Below are 13,679 nucleotides of genomic sequence, written 5' to 3' on the forward strand. Positions count from 1 at the left end.
TTATCAGATCTCATTACTTTCTCCCATTTAGAAAATATACATGCTTCTTTATCTCATATCACTCCATATACCAATCACCAATACTTGGATAGAACAATTGAAAATTTACTTTTTCTGACCTTATCTCTTCTATAACCCACTGGGAGTGTAATTTATTCTGCTTGCTGTGTTTACACAGCTTGGCCGCAAGGCCAAAAGTTTTAAGGATAGGTGTGGATACCACAGGCTAAATAAACTATTTCAGATGCCAATGTAAGGACAATGGAAATACTTATAAACAATTTAATACACTCCAGCAGGTAAAGTGGATCATTGTGAACCAATTAAAGGGGATAACATTTTTGAGTAAACTGTCCCTTTAATGGTTTATCTATGAAGAACATATTTAATGTGTAAATCTTCTATATAGAATATTTAATTATAATAATGATTTGTCTTTTTATTATTACAATGTCTCTTTGCTCTCTTTTTATTATGTGCTGGAATTAACAATAATTGTAATATTTTATTTTTGTTTAGGTTGTGACTCAGCATTGTTAACACTAGAGGCTCTAGCTCATATAGAGCAGACCATGCTGAGGAACAGTCTGTTGATGGGAAGGATGCACAACGCCATGCATACCCAGCTGCGGATGCAGTGCTTGACTCTAGAGCGCATTCTGCATCTAGATGCATGAATGCATGAATCTACAGCTGGTAATGCACAGGACGATGCGGGTCATGCTGATGCCCCATAAGTGGAGGATCCGGAGATGCTCAGAGGGTGCAGATACGAATCTTCCGTCCACATGTTACTTTGTTTGTATTTATTGTTGCCATTTGTCCTTTTTTGTTTTTTTTGTTGTGCCTGTTGCTCTCTTTCACCTTGTCAGATGGCTCCAATGGGGCTGTGTTGGCCCTGTCAACTCCCTCCAAGGACTGTGATAAATTATGGCACCTTGTCAAATGGCTCCAATGGGGCTGTGTTGGCACTGTCAACTCCCTCCAAGGACTGTGATACACTATGGCACCTTGTCAGATGGATCCAATGGAGCTGTGTTGGTCCTGTCAACTCCCTTCAAGGACTGTGATACACTATGGCACCTTGTCAGATGGCTCCAATGAGGCTGTGCTGGCCCTGCCAACTCCCTCCAAGGACTGTGATACACTATGGCACCTTGTCAGATGGCTTCAATGGGGCTGTGTTTGCCCTGTCAACTCCATCCAAGGACTGTGATGCTCTCTTTCACCTTGTCAGATGGCTCCAATGGGGCTGTGTTGTCCTTGTCAGCTCCCTCCAAGGACTGTGATACACTATGGCACCTTGTCAGATGGCTCAAATGGGGCTGGGTTGGCCTTGTCAACTCCCTCCAAGGACTGTGATACACTATGGCACCTTGTCAGATGGCTCCAATGGGGCTGTGTTTGCCCTGTCAAGTCCATCCAAGGACTGTGATGCACTCTTTCACCTTGTCAGATGGCTCCAATGGGGCTGTGTTGGCCCTGTCAACTCCCTCCAAGGACTGTGATACACTATGGCACCTTGTCAGATGGCTCCAATGGGGCTGTGTTGGCCTTGTCAAATCCCTCCAAGGACTGTGATACACTATGGCACCTTGTCAGATGGCTCCAATGGGGCTGTGTTTGCCCTGTCATCTCCCTCCAAGGACTGTGATGCACTCTTTCACTTTGTCAGTTGGCTCCAATGGGGCTGATTTATCAATATGAGTTTTTGTAACATCTTATTTCTTTATGTTTTATGAAATCATAATAAAATAAATGTCATTCATATATTATTTGTCCTCTTTATTCATGTAATTTATTAAAATCTATATTTTAGGTGGTTAATCCTTAAAGGGACATGAAACAAAAAAAATGATCTTTCATGATTCAGATATATAAAACAATTGTCCAGAAATGTAATATTTACATCTCTTATTTAATTTGCTTCATTTTCTTGATATACTTTGCATAAAGGTTTATCTTTGCAAGATCATAAGTAACAGAGAACTGAGGTTCTAGATGTTGATTGTTGTTTGTGTGTGTGTGTGTATATATATATATACAGTGTATATATATATATATGTATATATATATATATATATATATATATATATATATATATACAGTGTATATATATATGTATATATATATATATATATACAGTGTGTGTATATATATTTATATATACAGTGTATATATATATGTATATATATATATATATATATATATATATATATATATATATATATATATATATATACAGTGTATATATATATATATATATATATATATATATATATATATATATGTTGTTGCTGGCTCATCCATGTGTTAATTTCTGAACTATTCGTGAATTGATGCATCTTTAACAAATGATCCCAAGATTATTAAACTGAGATAATCAATGTAAATTATGAATTTGATGGGAATAGTATCCTCTCTGTGAATCCTGAACTTAATTGTTTGTATTTCCTGTCCCTTTAAGTGATGCTGACCACAATTCTTAATGAATAGATATTAATTTCTAATGTATTTTTGTTCTTTTTACATCAACATAGACATATAATCTGTTTAAAACAGACTATTATTTGAATGTTGACAGCACATGTATTCCAATATCACTTATATCTTATTGTAGTAGTCTAACAAAAACAATCACTGTGCATATTTTAGCTGATTAATATCTTTCTCTTATTATTGTTTCTGTTTAATGATCCAACGATATATTGCTATAGGTAGGCTGACCATATTTCAACTTGAATAAGTGACACATCTGATAAATACATGTGTCATTATTCTTATTCCAAATAAATCTTTAAACATATCTGAAAACATCCCTGACATATGTATTTCTCATGTGTCCCTTTTTAAAGCGTAAAGATGGACACCATAGCTATAGGTAACATATAATGTATAACCAATCCCGATTTTCATAATGTATCTCATAGCATTATTTCTCATTTAAAGGGACATGAAATACAATAATCTGTTTTCTCATTTATGTATAACATACGATTTTTAAATAATTTTCTTTCCATAAATTCTCAATTTTGCTTCAGTCTCTTTGTATCATTTGTTTAAGGAGCAGGGCACTACTCGTTTCTAAATGAACACATAGGTGAACCAATGACAATCAGTATATATATATATATATATATATGTAGCCACCAATTAGCAGTTAGAACATCATATTTTTCTGCTCTTGAGATTACCTCTAAACACATTTCATCAAAAAATTAAACTTAAATTTGAAAATGAAGTTCAAATTGCAATATCGTTCATAATCGTGTAACATAAAATGCTTGCTAAATAGTTAATAATCCTCAGATTCTAATGAAATATATCCTTATTACCAACAATGGATTCTATTTCATATATCACAGTATTACGTTATCTAGCATGACATTCATAGATAACAATATAGCACATACTAATTATTAAAATATAAATATGTTTCTTATTGACATGCCAAGCTGTAAAATGAGTTCTTGGATTGGATGCCATTTTCACGCGATCTCGGATGCGCCATGTTGCTTAAGACATCACATGCCAAGCTGTAAAATGAGTTCTTGGATTGGATGCCGTTTTTACGAAATCTTGTATGCGCCTTTGATTGGATGACGTTTTAACGCGATCTCCGATGCGCCATGTTGCTTAAGACGTCACATGCCAAGGTGTTAAATCCATCTAATTGGATTACATTGTCCCCCAATATTTGATTTTGCACGTAACCCATGTTTGCGAATGAGAAGACAAATTTTAAACCATGATGATTATGGATTTTGTCAATCATGTACATTGTTGAACCATAGCTGATAAAGAACACAAAAATCTTTTTTGATGGCTGTCTCATTGAAGAAACGAATGAAGACAATATGTTTTTCCTGCATAATATATTTTGAGGCACGTGCAAATCCATGAATATACTCCATCTTGTTTAATATGTTTGTCAACAATATTTTCCTTTTTATAAATAATTACTGTGTTGTGTTGAATTTTCTTCATATCTAATTCCTAAAGATGCACTTTTGTATTTGAATCAAGTAATCAATATGCATTGACCTTTATCATATGATAATATATGTGATGTCTACTTATTCTAGATATGTCCTGATCTTTTTTCTTAAAGGGACATTATACACTCATTTTTTCTTAGCATATATGTTTTGTAGATCTATATATATAGTCCATATTTTTTTTTTTAAATGTATAGTTTTGCTTATTTTTAAATACCATTGCTGTGATTTTCAGACTCCTAACCAAGCCCCAAAGTTTGATGTTAATACCGTCAGCTACCTTCTCCAGCTTGCTCCTGTTTGTATAAAGGGTCTTTTCATATGCAAAACAAGGGGGAGTGGGTAGTGTTTTATTTCCCACTTGCAATGTGGCTTTCCAGCTAACTTTTCAACAGAGCTAAACTGAGAGTTTCTAAGTAAGTCTTTAAACCGTTTTCTCATGGATTTTTATATCAGTATCTGGGCATCTTGTTCTTTATAGTAGTGTCTATTACATGCAGTTCTATGAAAATTAGTGTATATTGTCCCTTTAATGTAAATGCTCAGTATTGTGTCATGTATGTCTCCCACATTGTTAATCTCCAAATATATTACTGTGAGCATATATTTCTAATGTAACTTTTAAAAGGACAGAAACCACATTCCTTCTAAATGAAATGTCTTTCTTAAATAATTCAAACACAATAATGTAATAATGTAAAATAGACTTTATTTAACACGTTGAGAGAAATATGGCATACAGGCTTAGTATCCTAATCAAATATTTTCTTGTTTGAGCAAGTACGTGTAGATATACCAACAATCCCTAAGGATTAGTATATGTTAGCATATGTTCTTGTTTAAAGGGACAGTCAAGTCAAGCAAAATAGTAATGATTTAAATCTCAAAAAATTCAATTTTTTAAAAAAAATATATCGCAAACTTTGATCACCAATTTATCTTAGTTCTCTTGGTCTTCTTAGTTGATATCTAAACCTAGGAGGTACATCTGCTCATTTCTTCAATCTTGAAGAGTACATCTAATCTGAATGCATTTTGACCACTAGAGGGCATTATTTATTGTGTTTCATATAGAAAACATTACGCTCATGCAGTATAGTTACCTTGAATTGGTCAGTGATTGGCTGAAATGCCGGTCTGTCAAAAGAACAGAAATAAGTGGTCATTTTTCAGAGGCATAGATACAAGGTTAATCACAGAAGTAAAACGTGTATTTCTCTAAGTCTTGTTTTTCCAAACTTAATAATGCGTAATAAAGTGTTTTCTTTGTAACCACCAATAATTAATGTTATGACTGTCCCTTTAATCTGTGTTGTTGGCATCAAAACAGTATTATTCCATAATGTATAATTGTAATGGTCATTTTGTTTGATATTAGGGAAAGAGTTTGGACATCACATCACAGAAACCAATCAATGTAATCAACAAGGATAGGTATGTGATGATGTGGTCTCCACACACTTGTAAAACACACTCTGCAAACAATCTGCCTCCATGGACCCAGTCCCATAGAAGCAGATTATATACAGAGTGTGCTCCACAAGTGTAAGAAGACCACATCATCACATACCTATCCATTACACATTAAATAACTCAATATATATATATAAAAAAAACTTCCTTCTCCTCTTCCCACAAGACTGAGGCTCTGGGGGGGGGAGCTGCCCCCTCCAATGAGTTCTCATTGGAGATGTTTGGGGAAGAGGGGAAGGAGGAGTACTGGGATCACCCGGCTGAGGAGAAGATTGAGAATAAGATGTAGGAGGGCCAGGAGCAGATGGTCCAGCAGCAGATAGCCCAGGATCAGATGGTCCAGCAGCAGATGGCCCAGCAGCAGATGGCGCATTATGTGCCTCCTGGAGGACCTGCAATATATTTCTCAGAGTATGCAAGATCTCTCTTTGGTCTTGGCGAAGCTCATTAATTGCTTCCATCAGCTGGATTCTGCTTTCTACCTGTTCCCTCCCGAAGGCACACATCTCTTCCTGAAAATCTCTTAATATCTGCAGCTCTGCTATCTCCTCCTGAGGGGCTGCTGGTGCACAGCGGGCTGCTGGTGCAGGAGGGGCTGCTGGTGCAGGAGGGGCTGCTGCATGGATCTCTTCTGCAGTGGGGGCTTCTTCAGAGGATGAGGATAAAGGGATGTCTTCCATGTCTCCCCGAGGTGGTGAGTCATTTGCACCACTCTCATACCTGGGTGAAGGAGGAGCCGTGGGTGCTGTGCTGCCTCCTTCCCAGGCTCAGACTCTGTATAGTGTAAAAAGAAAGAAATTGAGATATTAGCACAGTTCCAAATAAAGATGCAAATGCTTTTTGCTTACAATAGAATTACAAAGGCAGCCTCATTAATACACTTTCATATACAACAATCAATATGATTTCCGCATTTTCCAAACTGTGTTTCTGATATCTATATGGTCAATCTGAATTTGTTTTTGTGTTTGTTTTCAGTCTGTTTAAATGCACACCTAATCTGTAGACTAGATACTAATGTCATGGCTTTTCGTGAAATGCAACTTTTGCAAGGTAATTGTGAATAAGTTTACGTAATTAATTGCATTAATGATATCCTTAAATACATTCTTTATTTTTTAAGTAAAGAGATTATTAAATGAGCTTACCAGAAGATGAGAGTGTCAGGTTCCCGGTATCGACTTATTCGATACCGACTATGGCCACCTCGGAGATGCTGGGACGCAACATTTCCTCCCATCGGGAATATTCCATGATCATTTCAGGACCGCCACCGGTCCCTGTTAGATATTGGTTCTCCCTTGAGAGCTTTCTTTTGAGTTCCATTTTGCAGTCTCGGTAGCGATGCTGTATGGACTTGACATCCCTGTTATGGACCCCTACTGCATTAATGGCATCCCTGATTTCCAGCCATAGCTTCCTCTTCTCCTTAGAGGTGGCCTTCTGAGCCTGCAGCCTCCTAGCCCTCTCCATATAAGCCTCTATGAGGGCCTCCTTCTCATCCATAGTATATCTCGCCTCCCTAGTCAGCTTGGCTTTCCCTTGTGATGTGAGCCTCTGCTTCCCGGACTGTGAAGCTCTACACTGCCCGCCACTGGGCCAAGCCACTTCTTCATTTTGAACAAAGTGGCCGGGTCCACCCACCAATTCCTCCCCCCTTTCTTTCCCCCTTCCTGTCCTGTTCCTCTTCCTCTCCCCCTCCCCCTCTCCTCCCTGACCTCCTGCCTAACCTCCTCTACAATCTTTTCTCTAACCTCCTGCCTAATCAGCTCTAATAGCTGCGGGCTAATCTGCCCCCTATCCCCCCCTCCCGACATACTCAAACAAAGAGTGAATGTGCCTAAATGAAAGGGGGTCAAAATAAATAACACAAATTAAAAAACTTTCTCAAAGTGTGAAAGGGATAAAAATAAAAGACGGTAAGGAATATTAAACAGACAAACATGTAGAAAAGGACTAAAATGAGGATATGTAAATAAAATCTAACTATGGGATGGGTATGGGCTTACAGGAGATGGGGTATGGGCTTAAAGGGAATGGGGTATGGGCTTACAGGGAATGGGGTATGGGATTAAAGGGTATGGGGTATGGAGTGTAATATGAGAGGGAATGGGGTATGGAGTGTATGTAGTGTTATTGATAAGTGTATGTATGTATTGAATGTGTTTGCGTGTAAATGTGTTAAGTATTCAGAAAAACCACTCGCACACTCACCCAAACAAACTCTCGCTCACTACTGCTCTCTCACTATCTTACACTACCACTAACTCACTATCTCACACTACCACTAACTCACTATCTCACACTACCACTAACTAACTCACTATCTCACACTACCACAAACTAACTCACTATCTCACACTACCACTAACTAACTCACAATCTCACACTACCACTAACTAACTCACTATCTCACACTACCACTAACTAACTCTCTCTCTTACACTACCACTAACTCACTCTCTCACACTATCACTAACTAACTCACTCACTAATACTAAATCTCACAATACCAGTAAATCTCTAATCTCCAAAAATCCTCCAGCAACACAGTCAAAGAAGCCATGCTTGTAGCGTGCTTATATACCCTATGTAAATGTTTAATGATGTACAGGTTTGCAAGGTAAAGGATGTTCAGGGGTGCTTTGCCAGTAATTAGTATGTGTGCAATGTGTATTAGTTGTGTGAATTTGCGCATGCTCATATTGAGTTAGTATTTGTGGAATGTGTATAATGTGATGATGTCATAGTGATCATTTTGCATAACATTGTCCAAAAGTATTATCTGTAAATGTAAATGCATATTTGTGATGGTGTCATATTTGTGAAGTGGTGTAAATGTTTCTTTGTACTAATGTTCCATAATCTTGAATGCAAATGTTTTGTTTGTGTATGAGTGTGCAATTCTTTTTCGTTTTTCCGTGTTGCAAGATCGTAAGGTATTCATGTATTCCTCTTTTAATGTGAATGTTGTTTATTCTTTTACTTTTCCAATTGTGAATGTGTAATGCGTATGTGCTATGTTGCATTATAGTTGTTTGTACATTTGATGTGTGTTTTTGTAGTGCATTATGTGGTATACGTAATATGACAGAGCAGTGCGTATTTCTTGCAAGATCGAGTGTTAGCTGAAAAATCCGTGCTTCTTTCATTTATCATTGATCTCTATGGGAGAATGTTTAATGCTGCCGTGAATATGCGTAGAAAATAAAAGCGGTAGTTGTGTTACCACAACGCGTTACGAGGTTGTTTTGAGAGTCGTAATACCAAAGTTAAGAAAAGTGCGCAATGGAAATAAAGTACACGTAACTAACGCACCCCTCCTAACGTACAACTCGTAATCTAGCCGAAAGTAAATTAGAAAAAAAGAAAAAGTCTACTCTCCATATGTGTCATGAAGGTTAAATTTTGACTTTTACATTTGTTGTCTGTCCCTGTGCTAATTTAATATATATATATATATATATATATATATATATATATAGTTATAGTTATTTAGTTATTATGCTTGTGAGGCATATCCCTGTTCACCAGTAAAGCAGTGAGAAATCCAATTTTAAGCCAGTGCGCTCTCTTCACATTTAAAATAAACACCTTTAATGCAACCTATTTTAGGCAAAATATTTTTAAATATTTAAGCAGTGTGTTTTCATATACATGAAGGATTTCAATCAGTATCTTTATTTATTTTGACATTAGAGAAGTCTATTTCTAATCTTACAACAGTTCAGTACACTTATTCCAGGACAATTTTGAATTGTTCATTGTGCTACAATTGCTGTGTGTTACAGCATTTCTGAACACTCTCACATTTTTTGAAAACCCTGCAACAAAAATAAACCTGCTACTATTACTGCAGCTTGGAACCATTCTCCACTGCAGAACTCGTACACATCCAAAGCTATACGCAGTCTTTCACAACTTGTTTTGAAACACTTGTTCTGTTTCCTCAGTTACACTGCAAGAGCCCTGGCAACTACAGTGTAAAACTATCATGGGGGACTAATGTAGTTTGATTTTACTTAAATACTTACATATTAAACAAGTACAGGTATGATCTTCGTGTATGTGAACTGCATGCATGATATAACTGTCTACTTTAATTTTAATTAATTTTAATTATTGAATTCTGTTTTATTTCCACATCTAAAGGGACATATTATTCAAATGTTTGCTTCATGCATACAAAAGAGCAGTTGTTAAAAATGGTAAAATATTATTTTGTGTGTGAGAAAAACTTAAGGTGAAACAGTTCCCACATAATTAGTTAGTTTATTCTACTGTTTTTTGTTTTTGTTTTTTTTTTTGGTTTTTTACAAAGCACTGTGATTTATTTGAAAGATTATTTTTCAGAGGGAACAGTAAACAATGCATATTATGTACTTTTAACTATTTATACAGATGACCTCATATATACTATCTTTAGTTGATTTTTTAACGTTAGAATGTCTTTTGAAATAGCACTGTGAAAGTGATACTACTTAAGACTTGAGATGATATCGTCAATCATAAAAGGTTTTCATATGTTTCTTATTTAGATGACAAGTGTGTATATTTTATAGTATTCAAAGATTACAATTAAGCACATTTATGTTCTAACATCTGTATAAAGTAGATGGAAATTGCATTTACTTTTAACATTGACATGGGGGTTCTTTTTATCTGCAGAAGCTGTTGGCATAGTTTGCACATTTAGTTTAAGGCATGAACATCATGTAGCAATGAGCTACAAACAGGATAATTACTGCTGTGCTTTTTATCTTGGTGCTTGTGTATGTTCAAAGGTTTACTGGTTCTCAAAGGCAGGCAAAATCATCAGACTTTTTATTTAAAACATGAAACTAAATGTAATTAAGCAGAAGAAATAAGAAATATATTGGTTGTTATTTCTTTGTAAAATAATGTTTATTATAGATTGAACATATTAAAGGATATATACATTTTAATGATTTTATTATCTTTTATTTAGATTTCAAATGTTTTAAAACAAAAAAGCATGATATACATTATTATATTTTCCATACATCTGATAGAGATTAGTGGGATAGGAAAAACAAATTTGCATTTGTATTAGAGCTTGTATTTTAAAGACACTTTTAAATGCACTTTCATTTTTAAATTGACTTTGTACTGGGAGCTAGCTGGTGATTGGTTGCTAGACACATTTCTCTCTTGTCATTGGCTTACCTGATGTTTTCAGCTAGTTCCAGCAGTACATTGCTACTCTGAAGCTGAGTTTAACCCTTTTTCAGCTGTAAAACACATAATTATTATATATAAGCAATAGTGCAATAATAAAATGTTCTATCATTTTATACACATGTATTTCCCTTTAAATTCTCCCTGTCAGAGATTAGGAATCTGTGCACCAACCTCTTCTTAAATAAATAAAATCATCCATTTCTGCATTCAAAGAAACTGTACTAAAACTAAAAACTGTACTCACTTGAAAAAGGAAGCTAAAGTATACTATATGTGTTGCAATACAAGGTATTTAGCATACTTTATATAAGCACTGGTGTCATTTAAAAAATAATAATATGTAAAATAATAATTGTCCTACACTCAACACCTTTTAATACAAATATAATTTCCTTATATTGTGTAAATGTTTTGTTTTTGTTAGTCATATTAATTATATCCTTCATTGTGGATTGTTTAGAAACAGTTAGCTAATTAAGCTTTAGTGCACAAGCCACTTTGAATTCTGAATCATTCAGGAGCTATCAAATAAAAGCAACTGTAATTACACAAGTCTGGACTGACCTGGAAGAGATGTTTACATGTTTCTGTGCTCTCTGTGACATTTTACATATTACCACTTTGCTCATGTTTGATGAAGTTATTTTTAGATTACTACATTTTAAATAGTACTTTGTAGTTAGAAGATTTTTCTGTAAAACAGCAATGCATGACCATACCAGTGGAATGTATAAACTTTCAGAATATACATTTATTAAGCAATGAACGCTGCTTTGGAGCTCCTTTGGTGCAAGCCAATAGTTAAGAAGCATCGCTCTGATAACCTCTCTGCCAGCTAAAAGTTGTCGGTGTTCTGAAATATTTGAGGACCTCATAAGAATGCTGGAGGGCGTCACTTCCGGTGACACTGCTCAGCTGTGTGACCAAAAATGCCTTCAGTACACATGAGCTCCACATTATCCAGTGTGTCACCACATTCCTATCGCCGGGGTCCAGCATTCTTATGGGGCCGAGAACAAGTCTGCGCATGCGCTATACCACAGAACCTAATTTTTAACTGCTCATATACAAATGGCACTCTATATTCACCCATCTTCACCATTTGTTTTTGCCTCTGCCTGGGGGGTTAAAGGGGGGCGCCCTGCCGATCCTCTGGCATCCACCCCAAGTGAACCTTGAGGAATGAGGTTTACAAGGAGGGCTTTGCCCACCTTGAACCCCCCAGGCAGAGGCAAGAATATATAGTGAAGATAGGGGTATTATAGTACCCATCATATTTATATTTGATGCAGTGACTCTGAAGGGATCCAAGGGGTTTTACAGTCAGACAGCTGAGTGGTGCCACCGAAAGCGACACGGTCCAGCATTCTGGGTCCAGGTAAGTTTTAGAACACTGGCTTAATCTCTCCATGGGCTACTTTGACAAGGATTGAGAGCCATGTGTGAGCTAGTTGTGGCATTGCACAATTAGCCACTTTGAAGTTATAAATAAGGGCAGCACGATGCTGCTTGCTACCCGTGATCATGGGTGGACTGATTCCCTAATTTGGTATATTTATTTCTGTCTGCACATAAAAAAAATCGGAGCCCATTATATAATCATTTGCTGCAACCATCTTTAATGACCAATATCACCACACTACTTGCCTTATTTTGAGGAGCCAATCCAGACTTGTTAATTGAGTAGAAGAAAGCTTGAGACTGTTATTTTGTAAAAAAAACTTTCATTGTTTTGCAGTATGTTATCTTATCCCCTATGCTGATGTGAATTAGGGGCAGGTATGTGGTAGAGCTACATGTGTAAAATCTTCAACATACATTTCCAGTTCTCAGAGTTGGATAATCCACAACTTGGAGTTAAATTGCAGAAAAAAAACAGCAAAATAAATAATGAAAGCATATTGCAAATGGTTTTTACTGCACAAAATTAAACATTACATATTACAATCTCAGCAAGCATCTCAACAAGCCTCATGTGCCTTTCAGACTGATTTTACAAATGTTTCAAAATTCATTGTTAGGGTTCGAATGACAATAACTATAATAATTAGAGGCTTTCTAGTAAAGTTGTTTCACTTTTAATTGATTAAAACATGTTTTTATTTTTAATAGGATAGCAATGCAAAGGATGAGCAAGAGTTAAAGCTGAAATTATTGTGATCTCATTTGGCATAGAGAGAAAACTTTTTTGCTTTGGATATGTTTGCATAAATATTAAAATTCACTTATTTTCAATCATTTTCTGATCACATTTAAAAAACAGATCTTTGTCAGATGCTAAATAAATATTTTACCCAGGTTAACAATACAGAATTATATTTATTTCATACAAGTACAGCAAGAAAATATAAAAAAAAATACATTTTATTTTATTTATTATTATTTTTTTCTTATTTTTATAATTTAGATGTTTGAATTATGTATCATTGCAAACACCTTGTCTGATAGATAACTCTGAACAAATATATATTATTTGTCTCTAAAAGTGAGTTTATTAACATTAGTAGAGTTTTTGCTTTAATCCCACATATTATTTTAATATAGTGGATAGTTAAATGTAAGAATTAGCAGAGCTAAAATCAATGTTATATCTTAGTTATTGTAATTAGTTTAAGCATACATACATTTGAAATACAACTCACTCATTCCAAAAAGTTTCTCAACAATTAAGGCTCTAACTAAATCAGGCAAAATTAGAGAATCCAAATTTAATAATAGAAAATATATATTTTTTTTAATAGAGATTTAAGTTGGGGAACTTCTCATATCTTCATACATTAGACAATTATCTTAGCTAGAACAATCATTTTTAATAATTGGATTGATAAACAAGTTACATGGCGCAATAAAAAATATGCTCTCTAAACAAGCTATCTGGGAGGATAAAACTTGATACCAAGTTTTATAAATTAAGGGGTATTGAAGAATTTGCTGCAACTTGGAGCAGTTGCATAATGTTTTTGAGGCCATCCATAGAATTTAAAATTTACATTTAAAGGTAATCCA

The sequence above is a fragment of the Bombina bombina genome, chromosome 5 (assembly GCF_027579735.1).
Source record: "Bombina bombina isolate aBomBom1 chromosome 5, aBomBom1.pri, whole genome shotgun sequence".
Taxonomy (NCBI): Eukaryota; Metazoa; Chordata; class Amphibia; order Anura; family Bombinatoridae; genus Bombina; species Bombina bombina.